At 44.0% G+C, this 20,856-nt stretch overlaps 1 long non-coding RNA gene across 1 annotated transcript; it reads left to right on the plus strand.

Moving 5' to 3' along the window:
- Positions 1-74: 74 nt before the first annotated feature.
- On the plus strand, positions 75-6,214 carry LOC140628687 (uncharacterized). Its single transcript, XR_012026695.1, has 3 exons — positions 75-467; positions 965-1,088; positions 6,104-6,214. It is a non-coding gene; the product is annotated as an uncharacterized lncRNA (long non-coding RNA).
- Positions 6,215-20,856: the final 14,642 nt, after the last annotated feature.

Raw genomic sequence — 20,856 nt, forward strand, 5'->3', positions numbered from 1 at the left:
GCTCCGTCTCGGGGTCCTTGTCCCATGCCACGCCCCCGAACGGGAAGGGGGCGGGGCTTCTGGGAGCTCTTAAGGACGCCGTGCTCTAGATGGCACCAATCTGAGAGTGCGGCTCCTGCGGTTAGGGGTGGGTCCGGTTTAGTCCTGTTCCCAGAGCGCTCAGCCCGTGGGAAGTTGGCGTTCTTCTAGGGCTGTCGGCCTGCTCTCCTGCTCTCCTGCTCTCCTCCCGCGCGCCTAGTCAACACTCTGGCCCACTGACCTGGGACAGACAGGCTTTGTCACAAGTATCCCAGGAAACTACTCCCATTCTCTTTACACAGGAGCCCTGAAGTCCTCCTCTATGCCCACCTCTGTGGCAAAAGTAGCCTGTTTGCTCCCCGTCCCATCCCACAGAGGATCCTCCTTCTTGTCTCGCCATGCAGTGTCTGCTTGCACTTGGACCTGGAGTCCTAAACATACGGATAGCGGTAGGTGCTGGAGACTCAGAGAGGTCAAGTACGGGATGGAGGTGGGTGGGAGGTGAGTTATTCGCTTCTGAGGACCAGGCCATCGGAATCTCAGCTTTGGGGGAGAGCCTTGTGAGGCCCGGGAGCGCAAATTTAGAGTCTTGTCCTGTCTAAAGGATCAGGCAAGGCCTCAGAATAGGCCAGCGGGGATGAGAGGACACCTCGATAACGAAAGACATCTCGAGGGCAAAGAGGAAAAGGCACAGGCAGACGCCTTTTGAAAAAGCAGAAGCGGGCATCCTGGCCCCAGGACGCCAGATTCCAGCCCCTCCCGGCCTTGCCATCTGGGTCTTTGTCTCCCAGCCCGGGCCCATTCTCCCCGCCCCTCCTCGCTTCCTTGCTTACAACTTTGGCTCCATCCCATAGCTCAGACCCTCCCGGCCCGGCCCGCTCTCGTGGTCCGACCCCAACAGGCATACACCCACGTGCTAATGTCTCCCCCTACTGATCTTCCATAGCACTGCGGGAGCCCTGGAGAAATTGGAAGCTCTCACCCAGGAGCCTGGCACACATAAACCCAGCGCTTGACTTGAACACAAGACGTGGGACAGACGTGGTGGCCTTGGCAAGGACCGCGTTCTGGTATGGGGAGGGAGGGAGAGCACTAGGAGGAAGATCAGGCTTTGGAGTTGGCTTTGGGACTGCCAAGGATAGAGTTTCCTTGCTGCTTTTTGATGGAGATAATTAGATGAGCAACATTCCCAAAGTGCTCTGCCATTTACACTGCTTCATGTTCTTATCCCACTCAAGTAGGAGTTTCTCCCTGGGTCCTATAATGATCTCTTCCTGTATTTGGGGAGGGGGGAATAAGGAACTAGACCCTTCCTACTTTTAGGGACAAGTCTACAGGGTGAAAGGGATCTGGGTGGCTAGGGACCAGGAGGAACTATGACGGGTCTCTCGGCTGACAGCTGGACCCCTTATCGGGGTGTGAACAGAGAGATGAGAACAAGGTAAAAGGGCACATCAATAATACAGCTTGGAAACTAGGATTCCTTGAAGTGTGTACATGGCACCTGAGTATGGAAAAAAGCCTGCTGCTTACCGAGTGCCTACTCTGTACTAAGAACCAAGTTAGATGAGTTTCCTCACATAGTACCTTGAGATAAGTCCCACTCCCCCCATTTCACATAAGAGGGAGGATAAGGCTCTAGGAGGAGAAGGAGCTCCACTGAGGTCATTGAGCTAATCAGTGGCAGAAGCAGGGTGTTCCCCTCCCCCAGGCTTATCTGTCTCCAAAGCCTATACCAGTTCCAACACCTGTACCATACTGACTTGCCACATGTTCAGCTCCTTCTCATTTACTTGCTTGCATAATTGATTAGAAGCTAGTTCATGCTTGGAAGGCAGCAGCCTTCAGGATGGCCAGGACTCTACTCTGTCCACAGGTTTCTAGGCCTGGAAAGTTCATCTGTGTTCCTGGTGACATCTCCAAATTCCCACCTAAAAGCACCCCACCGACCCCAGAACCAGCCTCAGATTCTGCCACCAGCGTGCCTCAGTTCCCCTTGGGAGGCAAGCTCAGGACCAAGTAGGGGATGGGGGAGATGAGGCTATGGTCCCAGCAATTCCTGAGTGTGTGTTTGCACACCTAGCTCTGGGTGAGGAGGGCAGCAGAGGAAAGAGGAGAAGACTCTTTATGTCTAGGCCTGCTCTACTTGCTGGTCACCCCTGATCACAGCACAACCTTTCTGCCTCAATCTGTCCATTCAAACTATAGGGGCCTCAATAGCAGGACTGGGCCTACTCTGCCACAGCCAGGGCCAGTGACTCCAGGTCCCCACCTCCTGTCCCACCCCAGCTGGGCCTCAGGTGTAACAATGCAGGCCCCTGTGGTAGGGAAAAATGACTCTCCACGGGAGCCAGAGAAGAATTTGGGATCTGTGGGTCACGTGGGTCCTCTTTTATCCAAGCCTCCCAGATCAGTATCACCAAACACATACACACATACACACACACACACACACATACTCTTCAAGGTTCAAGTCTACCAGTGTTTCCTGAGTACTGGTGCTAGCCTCTGAGCCAGGCCTACCCTGGTGACCCAAAGAAGAGCCCCATCACACCCTGCCTCTGAGGAGCTCCAAGCATACCAAAATCTATACGTGGGGACTTCCCAGACCATGCAGCCCCCAGAGAACTACAGAGAAGTTCCTTCTGAGCTTGGCTTCCCACACCCATGGGAGGCAGGGAGGTATAAACTTCAAAGCCACAGATTTCACCGCTTACTAGCTATATCTCCTTGGGCAAGTCACTTTGTTTCTGTGTGCTCCAGTTAATCCATCTATAATTTGGAGATCATCCCTCCTGCACAGAGCTGTGGTGAGGGGTGGATGAAATAATGTACAGCAAGGGCTTAGCACCATGCCTGGCCCATCATGGTGCTCATTCTATGGAAACTCATTCTTCCACAGAGACACCCTCATTCTCATTCCTACTCACACAGGTTCTTGCTTTTGCCTGTTCACTCACATTGTGTGTGCAAAAGCACAGTTTTTTAGCCTCTCTTGTGTTTTCACACAAAAGTACATAGTCATACAAGAACACTTGGCAATTCATGTCAACACCAGGTGGCAGGCCTGGTTTCTGCTCCCGTGGAGCCTAGAGTCTAACCCTGACATTTTCTCATATCACTGTTACATATACAAGCCCTCATATTCTGTGGCCCCTGTCCTTGCCCACCTTGCACTCTGAGATAAGAGATGTGAACTGATTTACCTAAGGCCACACAGCCAGGAAGTAGAAAAGTCAGGATTTTAGCCTAGGCAATTGAGCTACACAGTTTGTGATGTAACTGATGTAACTCCTGTAGACTCTCAGGAGTCTACACTGCTATCCCCAGGGCTCTGGAAAGGAGTGTGTGTCAAGGGGTGAGTCTTGTACACCAAAAGGTCAGGGAAAAGGAAGCCTACTGCTGAGGCCCAGGGCAATGTAAGCTGGAACAACCAGTGAGGCTGGCAACACTCTGTTGTATCTATAGTCATCCCCGGCCTGCCCTAGGTCTCCTGTCTGTTCCCTCAAAGACCCACAGCCTCTGCAGGTACCCTCCTCACAGACACACACAGCCAGTCCCTACAGGGAGAGGGAGAGCTGAATTTCTTGAACACCCACTATATGCCAGGCACTGTAGCTGGGTACTTTCACCTTTGGTGCTATATTATCTTAGTTTAATTCTCACAACATCCCTGACATAGACATTGATAGGCCTACTCTGGAGATGAGACAAACAGGCCCCAGGCTCCAACTGTCTGCCTCTTCCATGCCCTCTCTTACCCGGCTGGTTCATTCCCACCATCCATTTCTCTCCTGTTCTGCCCTCTGCCTTCAGTGCTCTCCTATCTGAGATCTGCTGGAGTCTATGTTGGACCCAGGCTGTCCTCCCTCCCCTACCAATACCTAGTTTCTCCCAAATCACTCTTTCACTGGGTTAGTGTCAGGGCAAACCCAGGATGGGGTTGGAGCCCTCCTGCTCTTCCTCCTGCCCTCTCCTGGATGCACCACATCCCAGGACTAGGTCAGACCAAGCCCCCGGTAGACAAACCTTGCAAGTCTAGTTTCACTGCAGCCATAAAAATTTTCAGTGGCCGGTGAAGGAGGAGGTGGTCCCCAATGCCGACGGTTCGACCAGACTCTCAATGCCCAGTCCCTGCCCCAGTTTCACACCTGGTTTACAGGTGTTTGCCTTGGGATCACCTTGATCTTCCAGGTGTCAGCCTGGCCCCTGCTCACGCTATCCACAGGATACTGGGAATAGGAGGAGCTGTCTTCTTGAGATGGCCCTGCCCCCTCCCTCCCTCTCTCTTTATCCTCTCCTTATTCCACTTTACCCTACTGTGGACTTCTAGAAATCTGTCGCAAACCTTCAGGCCCTATATAGGCAAATGACCTGCCCCTGTCCCTGAGAAGAGCCTAGAACAGCACATCTGAGAGACAGAGCATGGATCTGAACTGCAGCTGATACCTTGGGTTCCTTAGAAGCCTCACTTTTGACATCCTTGCCCTCCTGTGTGGCACTGATCTGGACTCAGCTTCCTCTAGCCTCCCTCCTGTCTTGTGTTCTCTGGTCCAGCAGGGGGCAGTCTAGGGAGGGAAGGAAATCCCACCACACTCCTGTTACCTGGAGAGTATGCAAAGCAAGGCTGGGCCATTTGTCAACTGTCAAAGTCTCAGGAATTTGGGGGAAGGGAAGCAGTAGCTGTCCTCACCTGTCTTTGACCCCATCCTACCTCCCCATCTCAGAAAGCCAGTAGGCCTTGGGATGGATGATGCTGGCTGGAGAAATAGCATCTTTGCCCAGTCCTGCTCCAAGCAGAGCAAACTCTGGACAACCCAAGGAGCACAGGGAAGGGTAGCTGCTTCCTTATCTCTCCAGTCCCACTAGATCTGACCTCTCAGCAGCCTATGAGGTAACTTCTCATGAAGGTTAAAAGGTCAAGTCCTGGGCTTCCTTGACTGATAAACCCAGGTCAACTGGCAGAGAGGTCATGAGCCCCTGGGAACATCCTGAGGACACATAGTCATTGACAGATACATGGCACACAGGCCCGTCGGCCCCCAGCTGCCCCTTAGCCAACCCAGCCAGGATCTCTGACATCTCCCCTCCCTACTCACAACTTAGTCCTGCTTGCTTTAGAGACCTTCCATCCTACCTTCGGTCCAGTCAGGAGGGTCCCAGTGCTTCCTCCTGGGCACAGTGTATCTACCAGTCAGCACACGGTTTCCTTCTAAGCCATTGGTCTCTCCACCTAGCCTTTTTCCATCCTGCCCCCACCATGCCTCTACCTCCCCAGAGGGCTGCCTGACTCAGGGTTAGGATAAGACTCCAATTAAGGAACGACCCAGCAGCTTCCGTATAGGAAGTCAGCTTCTTGGGGGAACATAAATTTCCTGGGTCTGGCTCGTTTTTCTTTCACAGACCCTCTCTGAAACACAAAATAGAGCCCTACAGCAGCCCCCAACCTCAAGAGGAATTTTGTTCCTTGGACTGGTGTCCTGGGAAAGGATGGGGAAGTCGGGAAGCTGGGGGGCTTCTGACGCTTCTGAAGAGTGTCATAGGGGATTGAAGCTCTAAAGACATGGGAGGGAGGTGGTGGGATTTCAGAGGTGGGGAAATAAGGCATTAGGTAGGTTGTTGAATGAAAGGGATAGAGTCCCCAAGGAAATCCTCCCTCTCTGCGATAGTTTCCCTAGTTTTCAATCTCTGTCGACCCCCAGTGGCCAGCCCAGTATATGCATTCCCAAAGCTGACCTAGCACTAAATCTGGCCACTGCGGGCCCAATGGGAAGCAGGGGACACTGCCAGCTTTGGGTGCTGGCCTGGGCTAGGCTAAGCCAAGAACATCCTTCCTTCTCCTCCCCATCCTCCTTCCCAGTACTCTAAATCCAATCTATCCAGGCCTACCTTAGCACCCACCTCCTCTGGTCAGCCTTATTGTTAAGTCTTAGAAAACTTTCCTTCCTTTGAGCTCTATATCATGACTGTACTGCCTGTGACTGGCACTTGAATTTTCATTATTTGTGTACATCCCAACTCTCCCACTAAATACTAACCTGGGGCAGAAATCACTAACTGCTTATTCTTTACCCTCTGCATCAAGGTCAAGCACGAGGATGGGCATGTAGGAGGTGTGCAATAAACGTTAATGGTGATGATGATGATGATGATGTTGGTGACAGCTGCCATCTACTAAATTCCATGTACTTTGTACCCATTTTCTCATATAAAAGTCATTTTATGTACAGACCAGGCGACTAATGTTATCAGAAGTCAATTGACCTAAGCAACACCTCACATATAGTAAGTGGCAGACTCCAAGGCATGATGCCGGTTTCTCTGGCACCAAGATATTGATATCTCCATCTCCTACATACCATACACTACCTTTACCCTTGGAAGGGACATGGGGATGACTACAACTCAGTTCCTGACAACAAGGCATAGTGTGAGCCACAGCAAAGACGGTATGTTCCACAGAGCATGGAGGAACTGGCTCTGCATCCTTCCAATTGTTCTCTAGTTTGCTCATTTGACAGAGCAGATTGCCAAGCCCAGATGCAAGTCTCCCAGGTCCCATCACACAAGGAGACTGGGGCCAAAAAGGACACTTCTATGAACAGTGACTGCTTAAAAAAGTCAAGAACCCATTGCCGCAGAGGAAGAGTCCATCAGGCATTGCTAGCAGTAGAATACTCAGACTCATCCCAAGAACCAGCATGGGTCAGTTCAGTACACAAACACTGCTGGGCCTTCTCTGAGTCTGATGGGAGCTGGAATCTGAGAATTAAAGAGATGAGAGAGATATATGAGTTACTTCCCTTCTCTGCATGCTGTGCCCAGTTAGCTAACAGTCTTAGGCCACCAAGCACCACTGAGTAGAGCACCCACTGATCTGAACTTTCCTCTTTTCCATGATTTCCCTGAGCTATTTTGCCTTTCTCCAGCCCGGTGACCTAAGAAGAAACCGAGTCATCTCACTCCTGCCCTCCCTCCTTCCTGAAGTAAACTGTTTGCATGAAACTCCTTAAGTCACTCCATTTTCCTAGCAGTCCTTCATGCAAAGAGTACCTGCTGGGGCTGACAAGGAAAAGAGCCCATTGTGGGTGTCTGAGGTGGTTCAAGCTTCTCTTCCCTTGCCTGCCTCCACCACTAGGGTTCCAACAAGGCCCTGGCTGAGAGTGGGCAACCCTGGCAAGCAGGAGTCTTAGTTTCCCAAGCACATTCTGCAAGGAGCAGAGCTTTCAGGTTTCAGGTTGGACTTTCCACAGTTTATTAAGGGATTTCTTTTCTTTTCTTTTCTTTTCTTTTCTTTTCTTTTCTTTTCTTTTCTTTTCTTTTCTTTTCTCTTTTCTTTCTTTCTTTCTTTCTTTCTTTCTTTCTTTCTTTCTTTCTTTCTTTCTTTCTTTCTTTTTTTCTTGCCTAAGTGGATGACATTTTAAAAATGTCCAATGGGGATTCCTGGGTGGCTCAGCAGTTTGGCGCCTGCCTTCAGCCTAGGGCGTGATCCTGGGGACCCAGATCGAGTCCCACATCGGGCTTCCTGCATGGAGCCTGCTTCTCCCTCTGCCTGTCTCTGCCTCTCTCTCTCTCTCTCTCATGAATAAATGAATAACATCTTTTAAAATAAATAAAAATAAAAATGTCCAATATGGGCACCAAGGTGGCTCAGTTGGTTGTGTCTGACTTTGGCTCAGGTCATTTCAGAGTCCTGGGATCGAGCCCTGTGTCTGGCTTTTGTTCCAGTGGGGAGCCTGCTTTTCCATCTCCTTCTCCTTCTGCCTCTCCCCCCACTTGTGCTCTGTCTCACCCTCAAATAAATAAATACAGAAATTAATTATTAATTAAATCTCTAAAAAAGATAAAAATGTCCAGTCTGAAATGACCAAAGCTAGGCAATAGAGCACATGCCTCTGACTCTGAAACCTGTTTTTTCTCAGACGGGTGCAAAACAGAACTATTTCCCACAAGAAAACTCAGCCCTGCTAGCAGGGCCTCCCAGGGCCACTGCCGGGCAGAAGCATAGTGATCTTCCTCTAGGAGCGTATGTGCCCTCACCGGGCAACCCACCTTCCATCAGCAGCAAACATCCTCACTCCCAGCCTCGCTGATTGCTAAGACTGATGGATGTGCACATACCCTGCCACACAGAATATTTGCACTCCTGGAGCTCATTAGGGAAGTCGGGCTCACACACTGCCACCTAGCCCTTAGTAAAATGTGTACCTCCAGAAATAATGACTCCAAGAGCCTTGCCTGAAGGCGTGCAGTCCAGCAAGCTATCCTGACACCCTAAATGATCCCAGGGATAAAATCAGATCCCTGGGGTCAGTGGTGCTTGTTGGAGATCGTGGGAGCGCAAATCACTGCACATAAGTCAGTAGATCACCATGGGCGGGGCAAGGATGTCAAACAGTATTGGGTAGCCTGGTGACATTCACTGTAAGGGGTGGGAGCCTACTTCATAGAGCTATTGTGAGAGTTAAATGGGTAATATATGTGAACCATGTATACAGCATGCACCATGGATGTGTTAGCCCTTACTAATGGTCTTTTTGCCTTCTTCAAATATTTATTAGCCAATTTGTATTTCTTCTCAGCTTTACATATTCCTCTCTTTTGCCTTTTGGGTTTTTTTTTCTTAAATTAACTTGTAAGGGCAGTAGCGCCTGCCTTTGGCCCAGGGCGCGGTCCTGGAGTCCCGGGATCGAGTCCCGCGGCGGGCTCCCTGTGTGGGGCCTGCTTCTCCCTCTGCCTGTGTCTCTGCCTCTCTCTCTCTCTCTTTCACTCTCTCATGAATAAATAAATAAATCTTTAAAAAAAAGAAATGGAATATTTCCTACTTTGTTCCAAAAATAGTAGCTTGATAAGGATTTAAAGCAATGCTTGGTGTAATGTTTAAAAAAAAAGAATAAGTATTAAGAATATTAATTATTTCTTCAAATTCTCTTGGACTTGGAGCCCAAATTATTTTTATTATGTTTTTGCCTTTAAGATTATTTCTTATAACAGCTTTATTGAGATATAATTTACATACCATAAAATTCACCCCTTTAGAATGTACAAATCAGTAGGCTTTAGTATATTTGTATAGTTGTGCAAACATCATTATTATCTAATTTCAGAGTATTTCATCATGCCCTAAAATTCCATATACATTAACACCCACTCCCCATTCCACATACCTTTCTCCTCTCAGCTCCTAACTACTACTAATCTACGTTTTATCTTAGTGGACTTGCCCACTCTAAACATTTCATATAAATGGAATAATAAAATATGCCATCTTTTGTGACTGGCTCCTTTCACGTTAGCATAATGGGTTTTTTTTGTTTTTGTTTTTAAAGATCTTATTTATTTGAGAGAGAGAGAGAGAGCACAAGTGGGCGGAGGGGCGGAGGGATAGAGAGGAACAGACTCCTCGCTGAGCAGGGAGCCCGATGGGGGGCTCAATCCCAGGACCCCAGGACCATGACCTGAGCCAAAGGTAGATGACACCTAGGCACCCTGGCATAATGTTTTTGAAGTTTGTCCATACTGTAGTACATGTCAGTAGCTTCTCCGTTTTTATTGCCACATAATATTTCATTGCATGGATATATCACACAATGTTTAGGCATTCATCAGTTGATGGACATTTGGGTTATTTCTACATTTTAGATATTTTGAATAATGCTGCTATGAACATACATGCACAGGCTTTTGTGTGGACATATATATTTACATTTTTCTTGGTCTCATATACCTGGGAGTGGAATTCCTGGGTCATGTGGTAATTCTATGTGACTTTTTTAAAAAAATATTTTTTAAAAGATTTTTTATTTATTTATTCATGAGAGACAGAGAAAGAGGCAGAGACACAGGCAGAGGGAGAAGCAGGCTCCATGCAGGAGCCCGATGTGGGACTCGATCCTGAGACCCCAGGATCACACCCTGGGCCGAAGGCAGATGTTCAACCACTGAGCCACCCAGGCGTCCCTATCTGTGACTTTTTATATTTCCTTTCTTTTTGATTATAGTTAGGTTAGTGTGTGAAGTGGCATCTCAACATTTTCATGTGCTTATTGGAAATTTGTACATCTTATCTGGAGAAATGTCTATTCAGATACTTTACTCATTTTTACTTGGGTTATCTGTCCTTTTTTTGGGGGGGGGTTATCTGTCTTTTTAATGTTGAGTTCTAAATATACTTTATATATTATGGAGACAAGTCCCTTATCAGGTATATGATTTGCAAATATTTTCTCCCATTCTGTGGGTTGTCATTTCACTTTCTTGATATTGTCCTTAAAGCACATTGTTTTCTTTTGTTGCTTATGTTTTTGACGTCACGTCAAGAAACCACTGTATAACCCAAGGTCTCAAAGGTTTACTCCTAAGTTACTTCTAAGGGTTTTATAGTTTTAGCTCTTACATTTAGATCTTTGATCCATTTTGAGTTCATTTTGGTGTCTGATATGTGGTAGGAATCCAACCTAATTTTCTTTCTTTCTTTCTTTCTTTCTTTCTTTCTTTCTTTCTTTCTTTCTTTCTTTCTTTCTTTTTCAAGTGGATATTCAGGTATCCTAGCACTTTTGTTGAAAAGACTTTTCTGTCCTCATTGAATTGTCCTGACACCCTTGCTGAAATTCAATTAATCATATGTCGGAATATTTATTTGGGAGTTCTGTCATTCCATTGATCTACATGTCTATTCTTATGCCCATATTATACTGTCTTTATTACTATAGCTTTGGAGTGAGTTTTGAAATTGGAAAGTGTGAATCCTCTAACTTTGTTTTTCTCTTTCAAGATTGTTTTGCCTACCCAAGGTGCCTTGCATTCCATATGAATTTCATGATCTGCCTGTCAAATCTGCAAAACAAAGCCACCTGGGATTTTCATGGGAATTACATTGAAACTATAGATTAGCTTAAGAATTGAATTTAAAATATCAACTTTTCCAATTCCTGAACACAGAATATAACTTTCCACATAATTATATCTTTAACTTCTAGTTTTCAGATTACAAGTCTTGCACTACTTCTGTTAACTTTATTCCTGTATTATTCTTTTGAAGTTATCATACATGTGATTGTTTTCTTAATTTTATTTCAGATTGTTTGTTGCCAGTACAGAGAAATACACATTTTTGTACATTGATCTCCTTTCCTGAAACGTTGCTTAATTCATTTGTTACTTTTATAGGCTTTTAGTAGATTTGTTATATTTTTTTGTACATAAGACTATGTACTCTGCAAATAGCGATAAATATTTAGTTTTTCTCTCATTACCTGGATACCTTTTATTTATTTTTCTTGCTATATTGCCTTGGTTAGAGCCTCCAGTAAAATGTTGAGAAGAAGTGGCAAAAGCAGACATCCTTGTCTTATTCCTGAACTTAAGGAAGAAGAACTCAGCCTTTCACAATTAAGCAAGATGTTAGCTGTGAGTTTTTTTGGTAAATGTTCTTAATCTGGTTGAAAAAGTTCCCTTCTCATCCTAGTTTGTTGAGTTTGGGGGATTTTATTTATCATGACAGAATGACAAATTTTATCAAGCACTCTGTGTCTATTGAGATCATGTAGTTTTTGTCCTTAATTAATATGGCGTTTTAATTAATTAATAAGGTATTAAATAAACGTTTTATTCCAGGGATAAATTCCACAGATTCATAGTGCTTAATCGTGTTTATTGATATGTTACTGGATATGGTTTGGTCTGTAATTTTCTTATGATGTCTTTGTCTAGTTTTAATATTAATAATATTTACTTCATTGAGTTGAAAAGTATTCTCTTCTGGCATTAGGATTCCCCAAAGAAATAGAACCAATAGTATATAAAGAATTGGCTTATTCACCTGTGCAATAATGGAGACTGGTGAGTCCAAAATCTGCAGAGCTGATGTGCCAATTCAATTTGGGAGGTTGGCAGCTGCTGTAGAACCAGGAAGTGCTAATATCCCAGTTCAAAGGCCTTCAGGCAGGAAGAGATGATATTCTAGGTTGAAGGCTGGCAGGCAGGAAAATTCTTTTATTTGGGGCAAAATCAATGAGGCTGGGGAGATCAGCCTTTTATTCTATTCAGGTCTTCAACTGATTGGATGAGGCCCACTCATATTATGGAAGGCAATCTGCTTTACTCAGTCTGCCAATTTAAATGTTAATATCATCCAAAAACACCTTCACAGACATTCCCAGAAAAATGACCAAATATCTAGGTATCCCATGACCCAATAGAGCTGGCACATAAAATTATCTATCACAAGTCCACCCCTTACTAACTTGGCACCCATACCCATCTCCTTAAACCACACTTTATCTCCAAATAAAGACAATAACAAGGTTATAATTCTACCAGCATGATACAATTATCCTGTCTACAACCAAAAGCACATTAACCCCTTTCCCAGATGAGGGGGTTAAGTCCTTGAGTGATGTTTACTGTACCCATGATATTCCCGTAACTTAAATAATATGATGCAAAGTTAGAAATACTTAAATACTGATACTCAAACCTTCCTCTTTCTTTCTCTTATAAAAACACTTGTCACTGAATTTAGAATGCACCCAGATAATCCAGGATGATCTCCTCTCAAGCTCATTAACTTAATCATACCTGCAGAGTTAGATCTCTTTTCCAAATAAGATAACATTTGTAGTTTACATAGTATTAGGGCATGGGCATATATTTTTTAAGGCTACCATTCTGGCCAGCACAGCAGATAAAGGGGTGCAGGGAATGGAGGGCCAAGTGCAGAGAAGGTATAAAAAGGGACTGCCATGTTGTGTTTGTCTCAGGCGCCATCATCACCACCACAAACATTTGAGTGATAACCATGTATCAAGCTCCATGCTAAGCACTTTATGTACATTATTTTATTAAAGTGGCCCAACCCTCTGAGCTGTTACTATTATCACCCCCATTTGCCAATGAGGGAGCTGTGGTAAGAGGAAGTTAAGCAACTTGAACACATCACATAGCCAGGAAATTGTGTGCCTGCTTACTAGCTGCCTGACTTCATATCCAGTATCCCTAACAGCCCTTAGCTCCCCCCTCAGACAGGCCTGGGGATTGGCATTCAATGCACTGGCAGTGGTTTTAGAAGCATCCTCATGATTTTTGGGAGCCTGGGCTCTGAGGTCGAATAGTCTTGGGTTTCCTTTCTGTTTCTGCTGCTTCTGTTGAGCCAGTGATAAACTGGGGAGTAACCATTTATTCATTCATTAAATACCCACTATGTGCCAAGAAAATAACACCTATCAGCAAGCTGTGCAAATCAAATGAGTTCATATATATAAATATCTTGGCACATACTACAGGCTTAGCAAATAGTGGCTATTATTATTATTGTATGTACAGCTTTGAGAGAGAGAGAAAGAGGGAGAAATGACCAGAAGGTGTTACATTTGAAGTGAGACCAGATGGAGTCCCCAAGACCTAGGCTGATTCAAATGCCAGGAAGGCAATGGTACAAACAGGTAGAAAAAGGCTAGGACGCTTAGCTAGACCCTGGAGAATGTAAGACTGCCGGGAGATCACTTGCCATCAGGGAAATACAAATCAAAACTACAATGAGATACCACCTCACACCTGTGAGAATGGGGAAAATTAACAAGGCAGGAAACCACAAATGTTGGAGAGGATGTGGAGAAAAGGGAACCCTCTTACACTGTTGGTGGGAATGTGAACTGGTGCAGCCACTCTGGAGAACTGTGTGGAGGTTCTTCAAAGAGTTAAAAATAGATCTGCCCTATGACCCAGCAATTGCACTGTTGGGGATTTACCCCAAAGATTCAGATGCAATGAAACGCCGGGACACCTGCACCCCGATGTTTATAGCAGCAATGTCCACAGTAGCCTAACTGTGGAAGGAGCCTTGATGTCCATCGAAAGATCGATGGATAAAGAAGATGTGGTTTATGCATACAATGGAATATTACTCAGCCATTAGAAACAACGAATACCCACCATTTGCATCGACGTGGATGGAGCTGGAGGGTAATATGCTGAGTGAAGTAAGTCGATCAGAGAAGGACAATCATTATATGGTTTCACTCATACGGGGAATATAAGAAATAGTGAAAGGGATTATAGGGGGAAAGGAGGGAAAATGAGTGGGAAAAATTAGAGAGGGTGACAAAACATGAGAGACTCCTAATTCTGGAAAACAAACAAGGGGTAATGGAAGGGGAGGCGGGCGGGGGGTTGGGGAGACTAGATGATGGGCACTGAGGAGGGCACTTGACGGGATGAGCACTGGGTGTTTTACTATATGTTGGCAAATCAAACTTCAATAAACAACAACAAAAAAGTTTGTCATCTCAGTCTGAATTTACATGAGGTGAACACACGAGGGCGTATGATTCTTACAACAGACTGGCTCAGAGACTCCCAGAGAAGCCCCAGGCTCCTGCTCCCTTGTTTCTATCTCTAGGGCGAATTTTATTTATTTATTCACGAGAGACACAGAAAGAGAGAGGCAGAGAGAGAGGCAGGCTCCATGCAGGGAGCCCGATGTGGGACTCGATCCCAGGTCCCCAGGATCACGCCCTGGGCCGAAGGCAGGCGCCAAACCCCTGAGCCATCCAGGGATCCCCTGTTTTATTTTTTCATAATGTTTATCGCAGTCCAAAATTACCATTTTTCTTATGTCCTTGCTTTCTGGCATGCACACACACACACACACACACACACATACACAAGCTCAGTAAAATTTGTTGCTATGTTGTACAGGGAATGGACCCTCATCAGAGAGCTTATGATACAGGTGTAAGAGTAGTTGAGGGCTCGTGTGTCAAGATCAGCAGGCCACTTCCATTCGAGAGGTATGAGTTCTAGGAGTTGTTGGGTCTTGAGTGAGGCTTTGAAGGATGAATAGCCCTTGAAAAAGTGGAGGTAAATGAAGAGAGAGGAGTCAATGAATAACAACAGCAACAGCAGTTCTTATTTTCTGAATACCACTTTGGTAACATACCTGTTTCTCAGCCCTGCAGTAAAGCAGTGAACAAGCCAGAGGAGACCCTGGCTTTGGAATGGCACTCACATTGCAGTAAAAGGAGACAGGACCCTTTCAGATAGTAACCAATACTATAGAGAGGATAATGCAGGATACTGGTATGGAAAGAGATGGACATAGAAGTGGGTGGGGTTCCTGTAGAGGTAGGTAATCAGGAGTCTTTGAAGAGACCATGTCTGAGCTAAGATCAGAATGATTTAAAAAAAAAATCCGGGCACCCAGATTCCAGTTCTACACATGAGGCTCATTTCCCCTGCATCCAGCCCTTGCCACTTCTTTCTTTCTCTGTCCTCTGATCTTTCTCCAGAGCCTTTCCTTGCTTCCTCTGGCCACATTCTACTCCTTTTACTGTTAATCGCTCCAGTCTGTCAAAGCCTCTTTCAATTTTCCTTTATTTAGTACCAATTCAACAAACCAAAAGGCCCCTAATCGATTAATCTTTATGCTTCATTTTTCCCTGTCACACTGGTGAACTCATAATAAAAGTAGTAATCTGACAGGAATGCTCTGGGGATTGTCCTACCTAATACAGAGTAGGTACTCAGAACATATTAATTCTTTTCTTTCCCCCCTCCTTGATATTTTCAAACATGAAGTGTGTTTTTAATTTTATGTGTTCATCATAAAATAAATGAAAGACACTGTGAAGAAGAAAAGAAAAGAATAGCAATCACCCTCACAAATTTCCCATGACTCAAAGGTAATAACCATTTAACCTTTTGGTGTATTTTTCCCAGGATTCTTTTTTCTAGATTTCTCTTTAAAAAAAAAAAAAACAGATTTATTGAGATAAATTTGGCTACCATAAAGTTCACTTCTTTGAAGTGTATGGTAGAATTTATTAGCATATTCCCAAAGTTGTGTGATAATCATCACTATCTTATTTTGGAACATTTCATAACTCCAAAAAGAAACTTTGGACTCATTAGCAGTCACTCCTATTTGCCCCTACCCCATCTCGAATCCTAACTAACCATTACTTAACTTTTTGTCTCTATACTCCTGCCTATTCTGAAAATTTTATAAAAATGAAGTCTTTTGCGTCTGCCTTGATTTCAAGGTTCATCCACGTTGTAGTATGTATCAGTAATTCATTCCTTATGAATTCCTTGTTCCAACAAACAACATTTTGTTGTATGGATATACCACATTTTGTTTATACATTCTTTAGTTGATAGGCTTTTGACTTATTTCCATTTTTTGCTATAATGAATAATCCTACTCATCAGTTTTTATGTGGACACATATTTTATTTTTTCTTGATTATTATTTTTTCTTGATTATTATACCTAGAAGTGGGTGTGCTGGATCTTATGGTAACTGTTTAACATTTTGAGGAACCACCAGGCTATCAGTGTTTCTTTCTTCATGTTATGGTGATACTGTAATACAATCACCAGTATTAGCTTTCTGAGACTTTATTTCTTCCCCTAGTTTTTGAGTCAATAAGGCATGGGCTAAGCCCTGGGAACACAAACATAAATAAAAGTTACTCATTATTGTCAATGAGCCCACAATCTAGTAGGAAAAGCAGACACATCAGGTTAAATTCCATGTGGTAGGTGCTATAGTAGAGAGAGATTTACAAACTGCTGAGAAAGCTTGTTGGAAAGAGAGCAAAACTCTTCCTGTGGGGTGGTAGGGAAGGTTTCCTGGGGGAGGTGACATTTGCAGAGTCTGGAAAGATGAGTATGGGTTCATGAGGTTAATGAGGAGGAAGGAAAGGAGGAGACAGAGGATGAAGAGGGGGAGAATGCCAAGCAGAGGCAACAAAATGTGAAAAAGTATGTAAGCATGAAAGAAAATGGCACCCAAGATGCTACAAATAGATTGGTGTGGTCAGAGTCCCAGAGCAGTGACGATACTGGTAATGTAGGTCAGGGCCAGATTTTGAAGGGCTTTGAATGACATGTAAAGAACTCATAATTTAACCTGTATCATTGGAGAGCCTTAGAAAGATATAAGGTCAGGATATGGCATAGTTAGAATTACAGAGTTTAAAAAGTACTTTTAAGGGGCACCTGAGTGGCTCAGTTGACTAAGCGTCTGCCTTTGGCTCAGGTTATGATCTCAGGGTCCTGGGATGGAGCCCTGGGTTGGCGGAGCCTACTTCTCCCTCTCCTTCTGTCCCTTCCCACCCCACCCCCTGCTCATGCACACGCTTTCATAAATAAATAAATAAATAAATAAGCAAACAAACAATCTTTTTAAAAAGTATTTTAAAATCATAATAGTATACATTTTTACGGTTAAAAATCAAGGAGCAGAAGTGTTTATTATAATAACCAGCAGTCTCTTGCTCCATCTGTCCCATGTCAGACCCTCTCTTCTTTTGTTTCTCCTGATAATTAGTTTCCTCATTTATTCCTAATGATATGCATAAGCTGCTATTTCTTGATCTATCAATTTAACACACAACCCCTCCACTTTTATCTTTGCAATATGCATGCTATCTTTGTATATCATACTCCTATCTATGTGCTCCCATCTTTCAATGGACACCACACCATTTTACACCCCTCTGGCAGTGTATAAGAGCTTCAATCACCCCCTTGCTTTTCTGTGTAGCTTTAGACAATATACTTGTACCTGTATTTCTTGTTTTATCAACACTAGATAGTATTCCTTGACCCATTCTGCGAGATATTAGTGGTCCTGCTTTTCCTTAATGCTCTCCTCTCCTTTCTACATCCTATTTCCTGTCACCTGTATTTTTAATTTTGCATTGTCAAGATTGATAATATTTGCATTCTGTTCTATAAGCTTAATTAAATCTTCCATGCTTTCTCTATAGGTTGATTCCAAATAAATAATGGTTGCATTAATTATTGTGACTTGTACATTTTGTTCCTTTTATAGCTAAGTAGTTTGGTGCCCCCATTTCCCTTTCTTATATAGCTTTTTTGTATTCTACTGTTGCTGGGTGGAAGATTCTGTATATGTCTGTTAAATCCAGTTGGTTCACAGTGTCATTTAGGTTCTCTATCTTCTTATTGATCTTTTGTCTGGTTATTCTATTATTGAAAGTGGGATATTAGAATCTCCAAAAATTATTGTAAAATCATTTATTACTCCCTTTAATTTTGTCAGTTTTTGCTTCATATATTTGGGGATCTGATGCCATTCAGGATGGTCTCAATACCACATTACTATCTCAAGGCTATATCTTTGGGACAGCTTCTAAGAGCAGGAAAGGCAAACAGTATCCACATTCCAAGGACAGAGGAGTGGGTGAGGAACCTCTGATTGCCCTGGTCCAGCTCACCAGTCAATTGGTGGTTATGTTCTCTTCCTGACATCCCCTAATAATAACCTTGTATTTGGTAATGGATTCTCATATATGACACCAAAACATAAGAAAAACAATTCAAATAGATAAATTTTAATTCATCAAATTGTTTAAACTTATTAACTTGTTTATAGCAGCATTATTCATAATAGCCAAATGGTGGAAATCTCCAGGGTGCTCACTTAGGTCTCTAACCCCTCACTGTGGCTTCTACTTATAGGCCTGGTAGGGAGCTCACCTCTCCCTGGCCTTGGCCTTCCACTGCATAATATCCCCCTTCAGGAGAGTCTTCTTACCTCCTGCAGGCCTTTGACCTCCCTACTTGTAATTGAAACATACACCCCCTCTAGCAACTTCTTAGTTCCCTTTGATCCTTACGTTTTCTTCCAACATTTTATACATTTTATTCATTTTGTTCATTGTCTGTCTCCCTTCACAAATATGAGCTCCATGAAGGAAGGGATTTTCATATGTTTTTGCCTCTCATAGTCACTGCTGTGTTCCTCAGCATCAAGAACAGTGCCTGGTACATCATGGGTGCTCAGTAAATATTTGTGGGATGGATAGGGTTTCACAGTCCAAATCTTCCACTATCAGCCATCCAGCCTACAAAACATTGTAGTATGCACAACATCCTACAAGCCCATGAAGTATGGAATGGACAGTGTGATTACAGAGAACTGCTTGGTTCCTTTGAAGGGCTAAAGCTAGTATCTTTTCTTCTGGTTTCCATGTCATGGCATGCATCTCACATCCATCCCTGCAGCCTGGACAGACTTCTCCTTCTCTCAACTTTCCTGGCCCTTCCTAGCAGAATCCCCAGGTTCAGCCAAAACTGCCTGATGACATCAAACTCTGCCCCAATCCTATCCACTTTCATTGACATCTATATCTACCACCTCTTTCCTGGATAGTAATGCAATCCAATAAACATTGGCTTACCATGTGAGATACCAGACTATTCCCAGAATGTTCATTAAACATGCAATTATTAAATACCTACAAGATGTCATATGAGGACAAATAAGTCTTGATCCCTATCCTCAAATTGATGCCAGTTGAGTAGGGGAGTCTAAAATGTAACTAGATTCATACTAATTAGTATGAGCAGTTTTGTGACAAAGAGAAGCCAGAGGTTGTGGGAGCCCAGAAAGGGAACTTCCAACCAAGACTGGCTTTTAAAAAAAGAAGTTGTGTAAGCTGAGGCTAAAAGGGTGAGGAGTTTGCCAAGTGATGAAGTAGGAAGGAAGATGTTTCAGGCAGAGGAATAAGTGTGTGCCAAAGTCTGGAGATGGGCAAGAGTGGTTTATAAGATAGAAGTGTTGCCATCTACTAGGAAGTGGGAGAGATGAAGCTGGGAAGAAAGCATGTGTCAGACTGTGGGGGGTCTTGTAGGCCATGGTGAGGAGTTTGGATTTTATCTAAATAGCAATGGGGAACCAATGAAAGATATTTCAGAGATGTGGAGCAAGGGTTGGAGAGGGACGAGTGAATTCAGGAAATCAGATCAGTTAGGAGGCACGATGGTATTCCAGGTGAGTGATGAAAGATGATGATGACCTTGTGGTAGTAGTGCAGATATGGAGGACGGGGCAGACTCAAACTTGAGATGTAGGGAGGAGACAACAACAACAAGAACAACAACAAGAACAACAACAACACTGGACTTAGAGACTGGTTCACTGGAGGATCTGATTCAGGAGGAGAGAGATGCTGAGTTGGGTTGGGGCCAACCAAAGCCATGGTGGCTTTGAGTTGCTAGTGAGACTCCCAAGGGAAGAAGTCCAGTAGGCAGATAGATATAAATGCTAACATTTTTTTCTCAAATAGCTCAGTCCTGCCCATCTTTGGATTCTCCATACTCTTCATGATTTTCATCATGATTTTCATCCCTTTGCCTTGTCATTTTTACTAGATCTGTATGTCCATACCTCTCTTCAATCTTCTTTCTGAGGCCATCAGTTTGTCTGCTCACTTCCATCCCATTGTGTTCTTCTCTGTTCCATCCCAACTAAATATCCCTAAGTACATCTGAATATAGCTGCATATCTCTGATTAATGCATTATTCTATTTTCCATCAGTCAATTTCTTCCCCATAGTGAATTTTTAATTGCAGATATATACATTAACTCTTGACATAGCATCATCTGATCAGAGGCTTTTGAACTACTAAATAGAAATACCCTTATAATGTGAAGCCAAGAGAGGGTAAGTGAGTTGTCAAGAAGGTCATACAGTGAGTTCATACTTGTTAGGAGAATCTGGTACCTCTGCACCCCAGGCTGGTACTTGAGTGCATACAGTGGATTCTTCCTAGCACAAAAAGGGCTGCTTAAGATATTGAGCAAACAGAGAGGGTGCTTATTTGCCATGCACACTCCAACCACAGGGGGCTTACTACTTCTGAAGGGGGGAAAACCTGAACTCTCTGCTATATCATTTGAGTACCCTTGTCCACTGGACTGTGCTATCACAGCTCAGATCCCATCTCAAAGGGGAGGGGAATGGTCTGTCACTCAGCCTGGGAACATAGAGGCATGCAGGGCTAGAATCATCTTTCAGGCCTCC

This window comes from Canis lupus, chromosome X (assembly GCF_048164855.1).
Source record: "Canis lupus baileyi chromosome X, mCanLup2.hap1, whole genome shotgun sequence".
In the NCBI taxonomy this organism is placed as follows: domain Eukaryota; kingdom Metazoa; phylum Chordata; class Mammalia; order Carnivora; family Canidae; genus Canis; species Canis lupus.